This window comes from Scyliorhinus torazame, chromosome 12 (assembly GCF_047496885.1).
Source record: "Scyliorhinus torazame isolate Kashiwa2021f chromosome 12, sScyTor2.1, whole genome shotgun sequence".
Lineage (NCBI taxonomy): Eukaryota > Metazoa > Chordata > Chondrichthyes > Carcharhiniformes > Scyliorhinidae > Scyliorhinus > Scyliorhinus torazame.
Window position 1 is genome coordinate 66,398,181 of NC_092718.1, and position 16,768 is coordinate 66,414,948.

Here is a 16,768-nt window from a genome sequence, read left to right on the forward strand (position 1 = left end):
CGGAGAATTCGGGACACGCCGGGGGCGAGATTCATGCCAGCCCCCGGCGATTCTCCGACCCAGCGGGGGGGGGGGGGGGGGGGGGGTCGGAGAATCGCGCCCCAGATGTCTTTCTGTAAAAGGGTTCTTTTTTTTGTCTTATGGATGTTGCAAGGAAAGATTAAGAGTTACTTATAGAGTACTGTATTCTTTGGGGGATTTATTGGTGTTGATAGTTGGTAAGATGTTTACTGTGGGTTTATAAAGTGTTAACTGGTTTCATAAATAAACATTGTTTTAATTTAAAAGTACTGTAGATTTCTGTTGCACCACACCTGCAGAGTAGGGCTGTGTGCTCCCCATAACCACAATCTATTCAAAGTTGTGGGTCAGGTGAACTCCATGATACACTTTGTGGTTCTCTAAACTCTGGCCCATAACACTCCTCACCTTGGGTTTATTTCCCAACCTGAGGTATATCTACCCCCACCCCATGTCTATCTCTACGCACCCAGGTGTATCTCCAACTGTTGTATGTATCACCCCTCTGGCTCTATTTGTGCCCCCCCACCTTTGCCCACTCGGTGTTACTGTCCAGTTTTTCGGCTGTAACCCCTGGGTCTACTTCATTCCCCTTCCATGCATACCATTGCATGTATCTCTTTATTCCAACCTTCCATATACCTCCATCCCCAATAGTTGGCCTTGCCCCATGTGAGGTGTAACCACACACCCCGGTGTCTTTCCTCACCCCTGTGTGTGCTTCTTCCCCTCTCAGGCATATTCTCCCCAATTGGGTGCATCCACCCCCCAACCAGGTGTTGCAGCCCCACCCTAGGATGTATACCCCCCATATTTCCCCCTTCCCCCCCCACATCCTGGTTGTATCTCTCTGCCTTCATTATAATCTTCATCAGTGTCACAAGTAGGCTTACATTAACACTGCAATGAAGTTACTGTGAAAATCCTCTCGTTGCCACACTCCGGTGTCTGAGTGAGTACACTGAGGGAGAATTCAGAAAGTCCAATTCACGAACAAGCATGTCTTTTGGGACTTGTGGGAGGAAACTGGAGCGCCCGGAGGAAACCCACGGAGACGCGGAAAACGTACAGACTCCGCGCAGTGACCCAAGCTGGGAGCCCGGGTCTCTGGCACTGTGAAGCAACAGGGCTAATCACTGTGCTACCATGCCTCCAGATGTTTAAACCCTTCCCTGTTTACCCCCCACTTCCCCCATTGTATTTAAACCACCCCACTGTTTTCCCTTCCCCCATGGTTTATCTCCTTCCATCCATCCAGGGTGTATCTTCCCTCCACACCCCAGGTGTGTGTCCTCCCACTCTGGTCTATGCCCCCTCTCCCCCCAGGTGTATTGAACCTCTCCTCAGATGTTTCTTCCTTGCCATCCTGGGTATACCTCTTCCCTCCCAGGTGTATCTGCCCCTCCCAACTGTATACCCCACCCCCAGCCAGATATATCTGCTACACCCCTCCTCCAGGTGAAACTGCACCACCGACCCGAGTGTATCTCCCAACCCAGTGCGTTTTCCCTCCAGGCTCCCCTCCCATAGTTTCTTTCCCCTCCACCCTGGTGTTTCTCTACCCCCTGGATGTAAAGTGTATCCCCCAGGAGTGTATCTCCACCTCCAATAAATCTGACTTCCCTATCCCAGGTGTATTTGTCCCCCTATTATCCCCCACCTCCCCATGTGTCTGCATCCTAGGGTATGTCTCCTTCTCCCACCCGGGTGTATTTCATTGCCCCAGGTCTCAGGTATATATAAATGCCCCCTTCCCCCAGCACATCTGGTGTGTCTGCCCGTTCAGGTGTATTCTCACTGGATCTATGTCCCCACTTCCATTTGTATATCCTCCCCCGGGTGTCAGCGCATCTCTACACACTAAACAGCCCCCCACCACCCAGGTGTATCACCCTGCCAATCTCAACTGTAACACTCCTGTACTTGATCCCCCCCCTCCCGGGTGTATCTTCTTCCCCTTGGGTATATCTTCCCCCAGCGCCCTGGGGTTTATCGCACCTCCAGATGTATTTTTCCAGCCCCTCTTCTCTGGGTATATTACCCTGACCACAGGTGTATTTCCCACTGAAAGAGCCCTCCCCATTGATTCCCTTATTTCTCAGTTCTTTATTCTTGCCGTTATCATTTTGATCCATGGATGCTTAATGGACATGCATCTTTAAGTCAAGTAGGGGAAGTTAGGAGATCAAATGTTACAACATAGTACATACACTGTGCTAGCCTTCGAACCTCAGAACTCAGACTTTTTGGCACTTAACTCACTTCCTGTCCCACAGTGCCTCTTCAAGGTAAAGGAAGCAAATAGCAAAGGAGATTAAATAATTGATTAACTATCAATTACGACGAGACGAGAGTAGAGAGTAATCGAGGCTTTATTCCACAGAGATGTGTGGCCTCCTGCAGCTGCTGCCGAAATGGCTGCCGTTCGGAGAGCACACACATTTATACTCCGCCTACTGGGCGGAGCCAGCAGACAGGGATGGAACCCCGTACCTGTAGTACAGGGGCCTTACCGTAATACCCTTGTATGCTGTGCAGTATATACAATATAATACAACAGTGGTGACTACCACATTCAACTCCTGTTAAAAATGAGTCCAGCGGGGGTGGTGGAAAACTATTTACATTGTCATTGTCATTGAATTGTCATTAAGTTGTCATTGAAATTTCAGAGAAGGTTACAAATTTAGACGGTCGGGCGCCTTGATCCGTCGTTGAGAGCGCCGCAGTGCTGGTGGTGAGTCAGGCATCGGCTCGGTCGTCGGTGACTCCGGGAGCGTGTCAACATCCTCTTCATCCCCGGGTGGGACCAAGGGGAGGACAGATTGTCCTGGAGCGAGGGCTGTGGTGGGGGAAGGGAGGGTGGCGCCGGGGCAGAGGGGGGGGTGTGGGGACCCAGCTGGTGCCAGGTCCCTGAGGGAGACTGTGTCTTGGCGGTCGTCGGGGTACGCTATGCAGGCGTACTGCGGGTTTGCGTGGAGTAGCTGTGGAGCCGCACGTGCTTGCGGAGGAGAATGGGTCCTGGAGCTGACAGCCACGTTGGGAGTGAAACCCCAGAGATGGACATCCTGGGGAAGGCAAGGAGACGTTCATGGGGGGTTTCATTAGTCGCCGTGCACAGGAGCGACCGAATGGAGTGAGGTGCGTTGGGGAGGACCTCCTACCAGCGGGAGGCCAGGAGATTTCTGGACCGTAGGGCCAGCTGGATGGCTTTCCAGACTGTCCCACTCTCACGCTCCACCTGCCCATTTCCCCGGGGGTTGTAGCTGGTCGTCCTGCTCGAGGCAATGCCCCTGTTGAACAGGTACTGGCGCAGCTCATCGCTCATAAATGAAGATCCCCGGTCGCTGTGGACATAGGCAGGGAAACCGAACAGAGCGAAGATGGTGTTGAGGGCTTTGATGACAGTGGCAGACGTCATCTCGGGGCATGAGATGGCGAAGGGGAATCTGGAATATTCATCGACCACATTGAGAAAATACGTGTTGCGGTCGGTGGAGGGGAGGGGCCCTTTGAAGTCCAGGCTGAGGCGTTCAAAGGGGCGGGAGGCCTTCACCAGACTGCGTGCGGTTTACACACCACGCAGACCTGGCAGTCTCTGGTGATCGCCCTGACTTCCTCGATGGAGTAGGGCAGATTGCGGAACTTAATGAAGTGATAAAAGCGGGTAACCCCTGGGGGACAGAGATCGTCGTGCAGGGTCCGGAGTCGGTCCACTTCTGCGCTGGCACATGTACCGCGGGACAGGGCATCAGGGGGCTCATTGAGCTTACTGGGGCGATACAAAATCTCGTAATTAAAGGTGGAGAGTGATGCTCGATCAATGACTCCAGAAGCGAGATTGGATGACAATTGAAGGCTTTATTGGACTAGATGTTTTCCCCAGCAGCGCAGATATAGAATGCAGCTGCTAGGGCGACACAGACTCTGATACTCCGCCTTACTGGGTGGAACCAGCAGGCAGGCTTCACCAATGATCTTCCTGTCTCAGGTACCTCCCACACCAATGATCTTACAGCCTCAACCTAGGTACCGTAATACCCCTAATACAGACTACCACAGAGAGCTCGATCCTCCACCGCAAGACCTTAACATTATTGATCTTACCCCACTGTGTGTTGTTAAACATGAAGGCAACCGACTATTTGTCTGTGAGGAGAGTGAATCTCCTGACGGCCAGGTAATGCCTCCAGTGCCGCACAGCTTCAACAATAGCTTGGGCCTCCTTTTCGAAGGAGGAGTGCCGAATTTTGGAGGCATGGAGGGTGCGGGAAAAGAATGCCACGGGCCTGCCTGCTTGGTTGAGGGTGGCGGCCAGAGCGACGTCAGATGCATTGCTCTCGACTTGGAAGAAGAGCATCTCGTCGACTGCGTGCATCGCGGCCTTGGCGATGTCGGCCTTGATACGGTTGAAGGCCTGGTGAGCCTTGGCCGTCAGTGGGAAACCGGTGGAGTGGATGAGTGGGAAGGCCTTGTCCGCATAGTTAGGGACCCACTGGGCGCAGTACGAAAAGAACCCCAGGCATCGTTTGAGGGCCTTGGGGCAGTGGGGAAGGCGGAGATCCATGAGAGGGCGCATGCGATCGGGGTCAGGCCCTAGAACTCCGTTCTGAACCACATAGCCGAGGATGGCTAATCGGTTTGTGCTGAACACACACTTCTCCTTGTTGTAGGTTAGGTTGAGGAGTTTGGCGGTGTGGAGAAATTTGGAAAGGTTAGCGTGCAGATGGCGACATTATCCAGGTATGGGAAAGTGGCCTGCAGTCCGGACCGGTCAACCATTCGGTCCATCTCCCGTTGGTGACGCCAAAGGGAACCCTAAGGAAATGGTAAAGGCGGCCGTCCGCTTCAAACGCGGTGTACGGGCAGTCCGCCTTGCGAATGGGGAGCTGGCGGTAGGCAGATTTCAGGTCCACTGTCGAGAAGACCCGGTAATGTGCAATCTGATTGACCATATCAGATATGCGTGGGAGGGGGTATGCGTAGGGCTGCTTGTACTGATTGATGGTCTGACTGCAGTCAATGACCATCCTGTTTTTCTCCCCCGTTTTCACCTCTATCACTTGGGCTCTCTAGGGGCTGTTGCTGGCCTCGATGATACCTTCCCACAGCAACCGCTGGCCTCAGACCTGATGAAGGTCCTGTCCTGGGCGCTGTACTGTCTGCTCCTGGTGGTGACAGGTTTGCAATCCGCGGTGAGGTTTGCAAATACAGAAGGCGGGTCGACCTTAAGGGCCGTGAGGCCGCATACAGTAAGGGGTGGTGGGGGCCCGCCAAATTTCAGGGTTGGGCTCTGGAGGTTGCACTGGAAGTCCAGGCCGAGTAGCAAGGCAGCGCAGAGGTTGGGGAGTACGTAGAGCCGGAAGTCACTGAACTCTACGCACTGGATGGTGAGGGTGGCGATGCAGTACCCCCGGATTGCCACGGAGTGGTAACCGGAGGCCAGAGAGATTCTTTGGTTAATGGGGTGTACCGCGAGGGAGCAGCGCCTTACCGTATCGGGATGGATGAAGCTCTCAGTGCTCCCGGAGTCCAGAAGGCAGGATATCTCATTACCGTCGACCTTCACCTTTGTCGGCGCGGTCGCAAGGTTGTGCGGTCGGTACTGGTCGATCGTGATGGAGGCGAGACGCGGCTGGTCATCAGCGGTTGCAGGCGATGAGCAGCCCGATGAGGTGCCCAACGGGCAGGGGTCCTGAGGCGGGTAAGATGGCGGCACCCACGGGCTGCACGTGTCCTGAGGCAGGCAAGATGGCGGTGCCCTCAGGCCGCAGATGTCCTGGGACAGGCAAGATGGCTCCGCCCATTGGTTGTGAAGCAAGCAAGATGGCGGCACCCACGGACTGCACGTGGTCTGAGGCAAGGAAGATGGCGGCACCCACTGGCCTAACATGGGGGTGCAGGGACAATAGCAGAGATTGTGCAGGCCTGGCACACTGCAGTGAAATGTCCTTTCTTGCCGCAGGCCTTGCAGAGCGCGCTCCGCGCCGGGCAGCGCTGCCGGGGGTGTTTTGTCTGTCCGCAGAAGTAGCACCTGGGTCCCCCGGGGTTGGTTGGCTGCCGCGCGGCGCAGGCATGGGCTTTGGCTGGGGGCGGTCGCTGCTGGGTTCCACGATGGGGTGGCCGCTTGTGGGGTCCACGATGCCCAGGAGGAGTGAACCATGCGGTCTGGGGCATACGCCTGAACGTTGTGTGAGGCGACTGTGAGCGAGAGCGCTAGTTTCTTGGTCGCCGTGAGGTCAAGCGTAACCCCTTCTAAGAGGCGCTGGCAGATGTAGGCCGACCCTATGCCTGTAATGAACGCCTCTCTCATTCGCAGGTTAGAATGTTCAGCGGCCGAAACGGCCTGGCAGTCACAGTCTCTCACCAGGGTGAGCAGGGCACGCCAGAAATCTTCCACACACTCACCGGGAAGTTGGTGCTGCGTGGACAGGAGGTGCCTGGCGTAGATCTTGTTGGTCTGCTGAGCGTAGTTCTCCTTCAGTAGCACCATGGCCTCTTCGTAGGTAGGCACATCCTGGATGAGGGGAAAGCCATTGGAGCTCAGCCGCGTGTACAGAATCTGGAGCTTCTGTGCCTCTGGGATTGGGTCTGTTGCAGATCCGATGTATGCTTCAAAGCAAGCTAGCCAATGTGCCAAGTCCTTTTTGGCGTTGTCTGCTTGAGGATGCAGCTGCAGGCGATCCGGCTTGATGCGGAGATCCAACTTTGTAAAATCTCTGTGTAATAAATTGATGCACAATCAATTACGACGAGACGAGAGTAGAGAGTAATCGAGGCTTTATTACACAGAGATGTGTGGCCTCCTACAGCAGCTGCCAAAATGGCTGCCGTTCGGAGAGCACACACATTTATACTCCGCCTACTGGGCGGAGCCAGCAGGCAGGGATCTACTCCGTACCTGTAGTACAGGGGCCTAACCGTAATACTCTCATATGCAATGCAGTACTGTTGGAATCTGTAATTGATAGGATCTTAACCTGCCGAACTACGCCAAGTTGGGGGAAGCTTAGTTGATGAATCAAAGTCCTGGCGCAATACGACAAGTTGTAAGATTTGTAATATTTCTGGACTATGCCAAGTTTTTGGATTCCTAGTATTATTCGACTGTGTAAAGTTGAAGGAATTTACATCATTTCCACTATTCGGTTACCAGTAGTACTTTGCGAATACTGGGACTCAGCAGAAATTTGCAGTTAAAACTTCTCAGGTGCCAAAAAGAATTGTTTTATTTGTCGTTGCTTGATTACAATTTGAAAGTCATTTAAAATGCAATTTGTAGACAATTCGAAGCTTTCAGAGAATTACAGACATTATCTTTTTTGCTTCGGCAGACAGCTCGAAAGTAACTTTTAAAAGGTCAAAGTCTGGAAATGAAACATGAAGAGAGAGAGAGAGCTAATCTTCAGCTAAACTCAAACTCAAAGTACAAAAGTACACTACATCACTGACACAGACTAACACCCTGGAAAAGACAACTAAAAACAAACTAACAGAAAGACTATTAAGGACAAAACTAACACCCGAAAAAGACAACTATTAAAGAACAGACAATACAACACAACACAAAGACTAACAGAAAGACACAAAGAATTAAAGACAGCAATTAAGGACAGACAACACAAAGACACTACAGAAAGACTCTCAAATGGCGGGCGGAAACTTTTCAGTTATACACTTTCATGTCTGTCTTAAGTCATCTAATCACACCCCAATATAATCCTAATTGGTTTGGGTTAGACTCAAACACATTTGATTTGATGGCAAGCCATCCATCTTCAATGTGCAACATTAGCTTTTCTGACTTAGCTGTTATCTGCATTGTGAACAATGGTGCCTTCATGTTGCTACGGTATTCAGTCCTTGTCCTTGACAATTAGCACAAGCAGTGTCAAATTGTCTTGCAACTGTGCTGTTTTAATGTCACACTGACTTTGAAAATATGCATTTGCCAGAACAACGGACCTCAGTAAAAGTGAATTATGCTGTATAAATGGGTATTTAAAACTGGGGCTTAATATTTATGCTTAAACAGCTATCTTTTACCTATACTAGTTGTATTCGAAATACCTGGCTTCTACAGTCGGCCCTTTGATAAATCGAAAAATTAAGTGAGATATGTCACCAGAAGATAAAATACATCATTAATGTGATAGGATAGGTAAAAGCGCAAAGAATAACTCATTCATATTGTCATTACAGTTTTAAACAATAGAATGGACACTTAACATTGCAACAGGCATTTCAAAATAATTATTATAATTAATAAATTAATCAAATTTGATCACATTGGTATGTTATGTAAATGATGAATACAGCTACACAGGAGAATAGGATTATTCTTATTCTGGACATTCCAGTGTGTCCAAACCACCCACAAATCTTATCCCAGAGAGAGATAAATTGGGGTGGATCAAGTTTTTTGATTTCTTTTTGGATATGTAATGCCAAATCTTTAACTTCTTTAGAGTTATCGGGAATGAAAGTGCAACACTCTGCACCAATCAGGGCGCAGGTGCCACCTTTTTCAGCTAGCACATAGTCAAGAGCCATTCGATTTTGTAATACTACGGTTAACATTTTACAGATCTTAACATTGATATACTGATTGAAAATTGATATCATGATTACATAATTCAGCAATAAACAATTAATAATAACTTCATGTATACAAATAAAATGATTATACAATGAAAGTTGAACATATGATCTAGTAATAAATGGTAAAATGATTATCAAAATTGACATCCTCTGGATTATGCACAAATGCTTGTTGAAAGTGTTAATTTTCTTACAGAGACAAAAAATAGGCGTATAGCTTTAATGATACCATTCGCATTTCTAAACTTTTTTTTTGTCACTCAAATGGACTGGGAGTAAAAGTTGGATTGCTGCCAAATTCCCGTTATCAAATGTCTTTGAACGATCTGTTCTTTTGGCTTTTAATCAAAGCTTTTTTTTGTTTTTTTAAAAACCAGCTTCCACATTGTTTGAAGTTTTAATTTCCAGGCTAATTTTAAACATTTATTTTAAAATATCAAATACAATAACTTATTAAATATATAACTAAACCAATCTTGCGCTGTATCTTGATTTTCTGTAGATGAATTTGTCGATTCTGTTGAAGGAAACACAGCTAACAAGATATGTTAATTTCTTCAATTAATAAAGCAACGTTCAGAATAATGACAGTTTTCTTAAGTTGACAGTTCTTGGCAACTTTTTAGCGATACATTGAGGTTTCTTTAGCTGCTTTGATGGCAGCCGTTCTGTTCTGAGTAAGTTCCCTTTTTCGTTTGGAAATGTTCTGTCCCAAGTAAACATCTTTCTGGGCAATTTGTGCTTTGTGAAAGCTAGCTTTGTGACTGTTAGTACTGAGGTGGTTCAAGACCATCTGTAAATCTTTGTCATGATCATCTTTATTGATGGAGGTTATCAGAACATCATCTTCATATTGAATAATGGTGGAAGGCCGAACAGGCAGTTGCCTGAGATGATTCAGTAAAGCCATGTGGTAAACAGTTGGGCTATTATGATACTGTTGTTGATTAACTGTAAAAGAAAACCATGGTTGTAGTTGCTTAGCCAGTGTTGCTGACCAGAAGCCATACTGGGTGTGTCTTGTTGGTACGTGTTACATAAGAACATAAGAACTAGGAATAGGAGTAGGCCATCTGGCCCCTCGAGCCTGCTCCGCCATTTAATGAGATCATGGCTGATCTTTGTGGACTCAGCTCCACTCTCCGGCCCGTACACCATATCCCCGAATCCCTTTATTCTTTAGAAAGGTATCTATCTTTTTCTTAAAAACGTTTAAAGAAGGAGCCTCAACTGCTTCACTGGGCAAGGAATTCCAGAGATTCACAACCCTTTGGGTGAAGAAGTTCCTCCTACACTCCGTCCTAAATCTACTTCCCCTTATTTTGAGGCTATGCCCCCTAGTTCTGCTTTCCCCGACCAGTGGAAACAACCTGCCCGCATCTATCCTATCTATTCCCTTCATAATTTTATATGTTTCAATAAGATCCCCCCCGCATCCTTCTAAACTCCAATGAGTACAGTCCCAGTCTACTCAACCTCTCGTCATAATCTAATCCCCTCAACTCTGGGATCAACCTAGTGAATCTCCTCTGCACTCCCTCCAGTGCCAATATGTCCTTTCTCAGGTAAGGAGACCAAAACTGAATACAATACTCCAGATGCGGCCTCACCAACACCCTATACAATTGCAGCATAACCTCCCTAGTCTTGAACTCCATCCCTCTAGCAATGAAAGACAAAACTCGATTAGACTTCTTAATCACCTGTTGCACCTGCACACCAACTTTTTGCGACTCGTGCACCAGCACACCCAGGTCCCTCTGCACAGCAGCATGTTTTAACATCTTACTGTTTAAATAATAATCCATTCTGCTGTTATTCCTCCCAAAATGGAAAGCCTCACACTTGGCAACATTGAATTCCATCTGCCAGACCCTAGCCCATTCACCTAACCTATCCAAATCCTTCTGCAGACTTCCGGTATCCTCTGCACTTTTTGCTTTACCACTCATCTTAGTGTCGTCTGCAAACTTTGACACATTGCACTTGGTCCCCAACTCCAAATCGTCATTACATGGTTGACCACGAGGTGGAGATGTATTGTAGTGAACATTGTCTACTTCATTATCATCTCTTGAATCCATCCGTTGTTTATGATAGCATTTTGCCATCCAGTGTCCTACTCTACCACAGAAAAGACATAGTGGTATTTTCTTACATGATTTTAATGGAGCAAGGGTACATGTTTGCCCTGGCGATGGTGGTGAAATTGTAGTTACTGCTGATATTCCTGCAGGTGCTGCAACAGACACCGCTGGAGCAGCAGGTAACATGGGCTGGATTTGAGCAATAGGCTGCATTTAAGCAGCTGCAGTGTTAAGAGTTGCCTGATTGTGCAAACCACGATCTATCTGAATGCACCGGTCAACTATGACTCGGTATGTGCCAGCTGTGGCCCAAGCAAGTAAAACCAAATTCAAGGCAGCAGAAACTTCAGGTTTATCACCGGCTATAAAAGCTGTTTTTAATGGACTTAAAGTGCTTGCATCCCATGTGTCATTTTCCTGGTCGAGTGTCATCCCTGAATATTCCATCCAAGTATGTAAAAATCTTTCCTCAAAATCCTGAATATCTTCATTATTTTTTTGAATGCAAGATGTGATCTTAGACCAATTGGTCCTTGGGGGGCGAAATTTTAACAGCCAACTCTTGATTGCTAGCCAACCAGCTTCTAAATTTTGCAAATCGTCTCCAAGGGCAACGTCTACTTCATTTCTAAGGGTTGAAATTACACGAGTACCTAGCATGATAGTCAGAATTTGTACTCCATCAAATGGGTGGAGACTGTAAATGGCTTGTAATCTGTGAATTCCATCCCATGTGGTCATACCACCCTTTTTAGGGTGTGGAAGATCTTTGGACCATTCGTCAATTTTCGAAGGATCAATTTGTTCATGAACCCATTGGTGGTCAAATATGTTTCTAGTGATAGTTTCACCATCTTCTATTTTTTTGCTTCCAACTCTAACCCGTTTGCGTTTTAAAGGGGCTAGTCAAATTAATTTAGTATTTTGCATTTTACGAACACTATCTTCGTCTGATTCATCTGACAAAGTTACTAATTTATTCTTGACAATTGATCTCGGCTGCGCAATTGCCGATTGTGCCACTAGGTGGGGTGCTTGGGCTGCTTTCTGAGTTTGTTCAATTTTCTGCACAGAAAGCCTGTTTGTCAAAGAATTGCAGTGTTCAGTTACGTTGTTTATATCTCTTTCTAAAACACATCTTTCTTTCATTAACTTGCAATTTTCAAGTTCAATTCGCTCAGTTTTTAATTGCAATTGTCGGTATTTTGACTCCACTTCAAAAACTTGATTTTGGAATTCTGTTATTTGAAAAGATAACTGCTGGAGTTCAGAGGTTTTGTTTTGCAAATCTGTCTCAAGTTTGGATTTTGCATCTCGCAATTCTGTTTTAATTTCATCATAATGCTCAAGTTTGGATTTTGCAACTTGCAAATCTGTTTTAATTTCATCATAATGCTCAGGTTTGGATTTTGCATCTTGCAAATCTTCAACAACTGCAATTAGTTGGTTTTTAGTGGACCTATACTCATCATCACTTCGCTCAGTATTTAATTGCAACTGTTAGTATTTTGACTCCACTTCAAAAACTTGATTTTGGAATTCTGACTCCACTTTAAAAACTTGATTTTGAAATTCTGCGATTTGAACAGATAACTGCTGGAGTTCAGAGGTTTTATTTTGCAAATCTGTTCTAATTTCATCATAATGCTCAAGTTTGGATTTTGCAACTTGCAAATCTGTTTTAATTTCATCATAATGCTCAGGTTTGGATTTTGCATCTTGCAAATCTTCAACAACTGCAATTAGTTGGTTTTTAGTGGACCTATACTCATCATCACTTCGCTCAGTATTTAATTGCAACTGTTAGTATTTTGACTCCACTTCAAAAACTTGATTTTGGAATTCTGACTCCACTTTAAAAACTTGATTTTGAAATTCTGCGATTTGAACAGATAACTGCTGGAGTTCAGAGGTTTTATTTTGCAAATCTGTTCTAATTTCATCATAATGCTCAAGTTTGGATTTTGCAACTTGCAAATCTGTTTTGATTTCATCATATTGCTCAAGTTTGGATTTTGCATCTTGCAAATCTGTTTTAATTTCATCATAATGCTCAAGTTTGGATTTTGCATCTCGCAAATCTTCAACAACTGCAATTAGTTGGTCTTTAGTGGACTGAAGCTGATGATCACTTTTATTTTTAACAATGATCTCTTGCTGACTGTGTATCTGTCCCGTAATTACCAGGGACCATTTTACACGCTCTGCACCATGTAATCGTGTGCATTTTTCCCATGCTCTCTTGATATTATTGAAGGACCACTGGGGATATCATACTTTGATTCAATTCTTTTTGAGGTTTCACATAGGTTAAATTGTCTACGAGTGAAAGATCTACAATCCCCCAACATATCTTCAACAGAAACATCTGGTATTCCAGTACCCCCCTTGGATGTAGTGGGGAGTAATTTTCTGCCTGCTAAAGGCTCTGAATCTACACGTTGATTTGGATCAGCCATAAATGTTCTTGATCGTTGACTGCTGTGACTATTTTTTTTTCAGTCCCGTTTTATTTTAGTTACTGCAGTGACTAATCTTCCAGCCACGTCTACGTTAGTCTCAACGACTGGCACTTGATTTATTTAACACAGTCTATAAAAAATGTTCTTTTCAAGGGTCGAAGTACTGATTGATGCGGCTTTAAGACTTTTAATGGGTGAAAAAGATATTTCTTACCCTAGTCTAGCCGTGGGTTCCGGCTGTCTTCTGGGCCTCCTCCGATTATCTCCGAAGCTTCCCGAAGGTTCCGGACCTCCTCCGATTATCTTCGAAGCTTTCCGTCGTCACCTGGGCCTCCGAAGGTCATTCAGCACTGCTCCCCTCCTGCCTGACTACGCCAATGTTGAAATCTTTAATTTGAAGGGATCTTAACTTGCCGAACTACGCCAAGTTGGGGGGAAGCTTAGTTGATGAATCAAAGTCCTGGCGCAATACGACAAGTTGTAAGATTTAATATTTCTGGACTATGCCAAGTTGTTGGATTCCTAATATTATTCGACTGTGTAAAGTTGAAGGAATTTATATCATTTCCACTATTCGGTTACCAGTAGCACTTTGCGAATACTGGGACTCAGCAGAAATTTGCAGTTAAAACTTCTCAGGTGCCAAAAAGAATTGTTTTATTTGTCGTTGCTTGATTACAATTTGAAAGTCATTTAAAATGCAATTTGTAGACAATTCGAAGCTTTCAGAGAATTACAGACATTATCTTTTTTGCTTCGGCAGACAGCTCGAAAGTAACTTTTAAAAGGTCAAAGTCTGGAAATGAAACATGAAGAGAGAGAGAGAGCTAATCTTCAGCTAAACTCAAACTCAAAGTACAAAAGTACACTACATCACTGACACAGACTAACACCCTGGAAAAGACAACTAAAAACAAACTAACAGAAAGACTATTAAGGACAAAACTAACACCCGAAAAAGACAACTATTAAAGAACAGACAATACAACACAACACAAAGACTAACAGAAAGACACAAAGAATTAAAGACAGCAATTAAGGACAGACAACACAAAGACACTACAGAAAGACTCTCAAATGGCGGGCGGAAACTTTTCAGTTATACACTTTCATGTCTGTCTTAAGTCATCTAATCACACCCCAATATAATCCTAATTGGTTTGGGTTAGACTCAAACACATTTGATTTGATGGCAAGCCATCCATCTTCAATGTGCAACATTAGCTTTTCTGACTTAGCTGTTATCTGCATTGTGAACAATGGTGCCTTCATGTTGCTACGGTATTCAGTCCTTGTCCTTGACAATTAGCACAAGCAGTGTCAAATTGTCTTGCAACTGTGCTGTTTTAACGTCACACTGACTTTGAAAATATGCATTTGCCAGAACAACGGGCCTAAGTAAAAGTGAATTATGCTGTATAAATGGGTATTTAAAACTGGGGCTTAATATTTATGCTTAAACAGCTATCTTTTACCTATACTAGTTGTATTCGAAATACCTGGCTTCTACAAGTACATACAATATAATACAACAGTGGTGACTGCCACAATAATTAGTGATCAATTTCTTTTGAAAATGAAGAGGAAGGTGGTTGAAGAACCATGCAGTGATTCTGCAACCACATTTTCTTCACAAACAACAGAATCTTCATGGAAGCAATAATATGCCATCTTTTTATTCAGATAACAACATGAAAAGTAGTTGCAGGCCACCACCATGAAATGAAATAATGTCTCTTCAATTCAATATATCCACCATGGACACTCCAAGCCACATGCTTCATCTTGGTATGAATGAAGGTAAAGAAGGAAAGTTGAAATCTGGAAAGCACTAATTATATCAGTCCATATTACTAAATGGAGATAAATGTTGTGACGACGAAGATGCCGATGAAGAGGTAAAAGCTGTAAAACAAAGACTGGTGAATATAAATCCAACCAACTCTGCGAAGACCGAACCCTCAGCTTTACTTGTCGCTAAAAGTAACCATGTGGAGGAAAAGGGAGAATGTAAAGCTGGAGGGGTTGAACGTGCTTATTGATTAAACCAAATATTTCCCTCAGCATTGACAATACTGCTTGTAATTTGGCTGTAGAAGATCGTCGAAATGTGGATGAACGTTTATTGGACAATTATAAAAGACTGGCTGCCTTACACGAGGGACGGAAATAGACAGAAATGGAGAAGAAACTCATTCAGCGGGTCCTCTCCAATTTGGGCAGTCAGAAACCTGACAAAGTGTCTTCGATTTTGAAGAAGAGAGTGGAAACAAGGCACTGTTTGAAGATATGAAAGGAAGTTCGAAAACCAAAAATGCAAACCTACCCGCAGAAGAAGAAGAGAGAGATCTAATAAAGATACTGACAAAATAAACACAGATTTGTAAGGAAACACCAGGTATTTGCAGTACGGTAACTAGTCATGAAGTAGGACATAGGAAAATCTGAACCAATAAAGCCACATCTGTCTCGAGTAAAACCATGGAGACTGGCTCAGTTAGCGACTGAAATGCAGTGCATGTTCGAAATGTTGCAGAAACAAGCAAAAATGCTGCGTTCCACAAAATGCCAAGTAGAGTTTGGGAGATTGAGTGCCATGTTAGTGGGCGAACTGATGCTGGCCACCCTGGATCTTTTCAGGCCATTCATAATGGTCACAGATGGCAGTGACCTGGGGGTAGGGGCAGTGCTACATAAGAGTACAATGCAGGTATAGAGAGGCCAGTGGGATTTACAAAAAAACTAAGTCTGTGCCATAGAATGTACTCCACCATTGAAAAGGAAGCCTGAGCCTTGCTACTAGCCCTTCAGCACATTGAAGTCCCACATGACAATAAAAAAAAGTTTCCACGGCGCTGAGGACCCGGGTTCGATCCCGGCCCTGGGCTACTGTCCGTGTGAAGTTTGCACATTCTCCCCGTATTTGCGTGGGTCTCACCCCCACAGACCAAAATATGTAGCATAGGTGGATTGGCCACACTAAATTGCCCTTAATTGGAAAAAACTATTGGGTACTTTAAATTTTTTTAAAAAAATAAACAAAGCTTAGTTCATACGGGCCATAATCCGCCTGCGTTTATTGAAAGGTTTAAAACCCGGAACGCAGGATTATTCCATTGGAGTTTATTATTACATCAGTTCAATGGCAAAACAGTACACATCCCCAGAAAGGATAATGTGATGGCGGCTGCTTTGTCACGGGTTTAAGAGCTAACTAGTTACCAATGTGGAGACTGAGAAGGGAACTTATATGATGGGGATGGATGAATGAATATATGTTTGGGGTTTATGTCTTGCTATATAATAATGAAATGTTTGTGCCCTGACGTTTCATTCCTTTTCGGGAGGGAGGTATGTAAGGGTCCTTTCTGTCAATTCCCTTATTTCCTATTTGTTTATTTTTGCCATTATCATTTTTGATCCATGGGTGCTTAATGGACATATCTTTAAGTTGAGCAGAGAAAGTGAAGAACTCAAAGGTTACAAGACAGTACATTGTGCTAGCCTTCGGACTGTGGAACTCAGACTTTATGGCACCCGAGAGATTGGTGGGACTCGGTTCGATTGGTTGGCTGGTGGCCAATGAATTGGCCAAAA

At 45.2% G+C, this 16,768-nt stretch overlaps 1 long non-coding RNA gene across 1 annotated transcript; it reads right to left on the reverse strand.

Annotated features, from left to right (window-relative positions):
* Positions 1-7,232: 7,232 nt before the first annotated feature.
* On the reverse strand, positions 7,233-15,950 carry LOC140386454 (uncharacterized). The gene is made up of 2 exons (XR_011933621.1): positions 13,386-15,950; positions 7,233-9,157 (listed from the first exon to the last, which is right to left on the reverse strand). It is a non-coding gene; the product is annotated as an uncharacterized lncRNA (long non-coding RNA).
* Between the last annotated feature and the right edge of the window lie 818 nt (positions 15,951-16,768).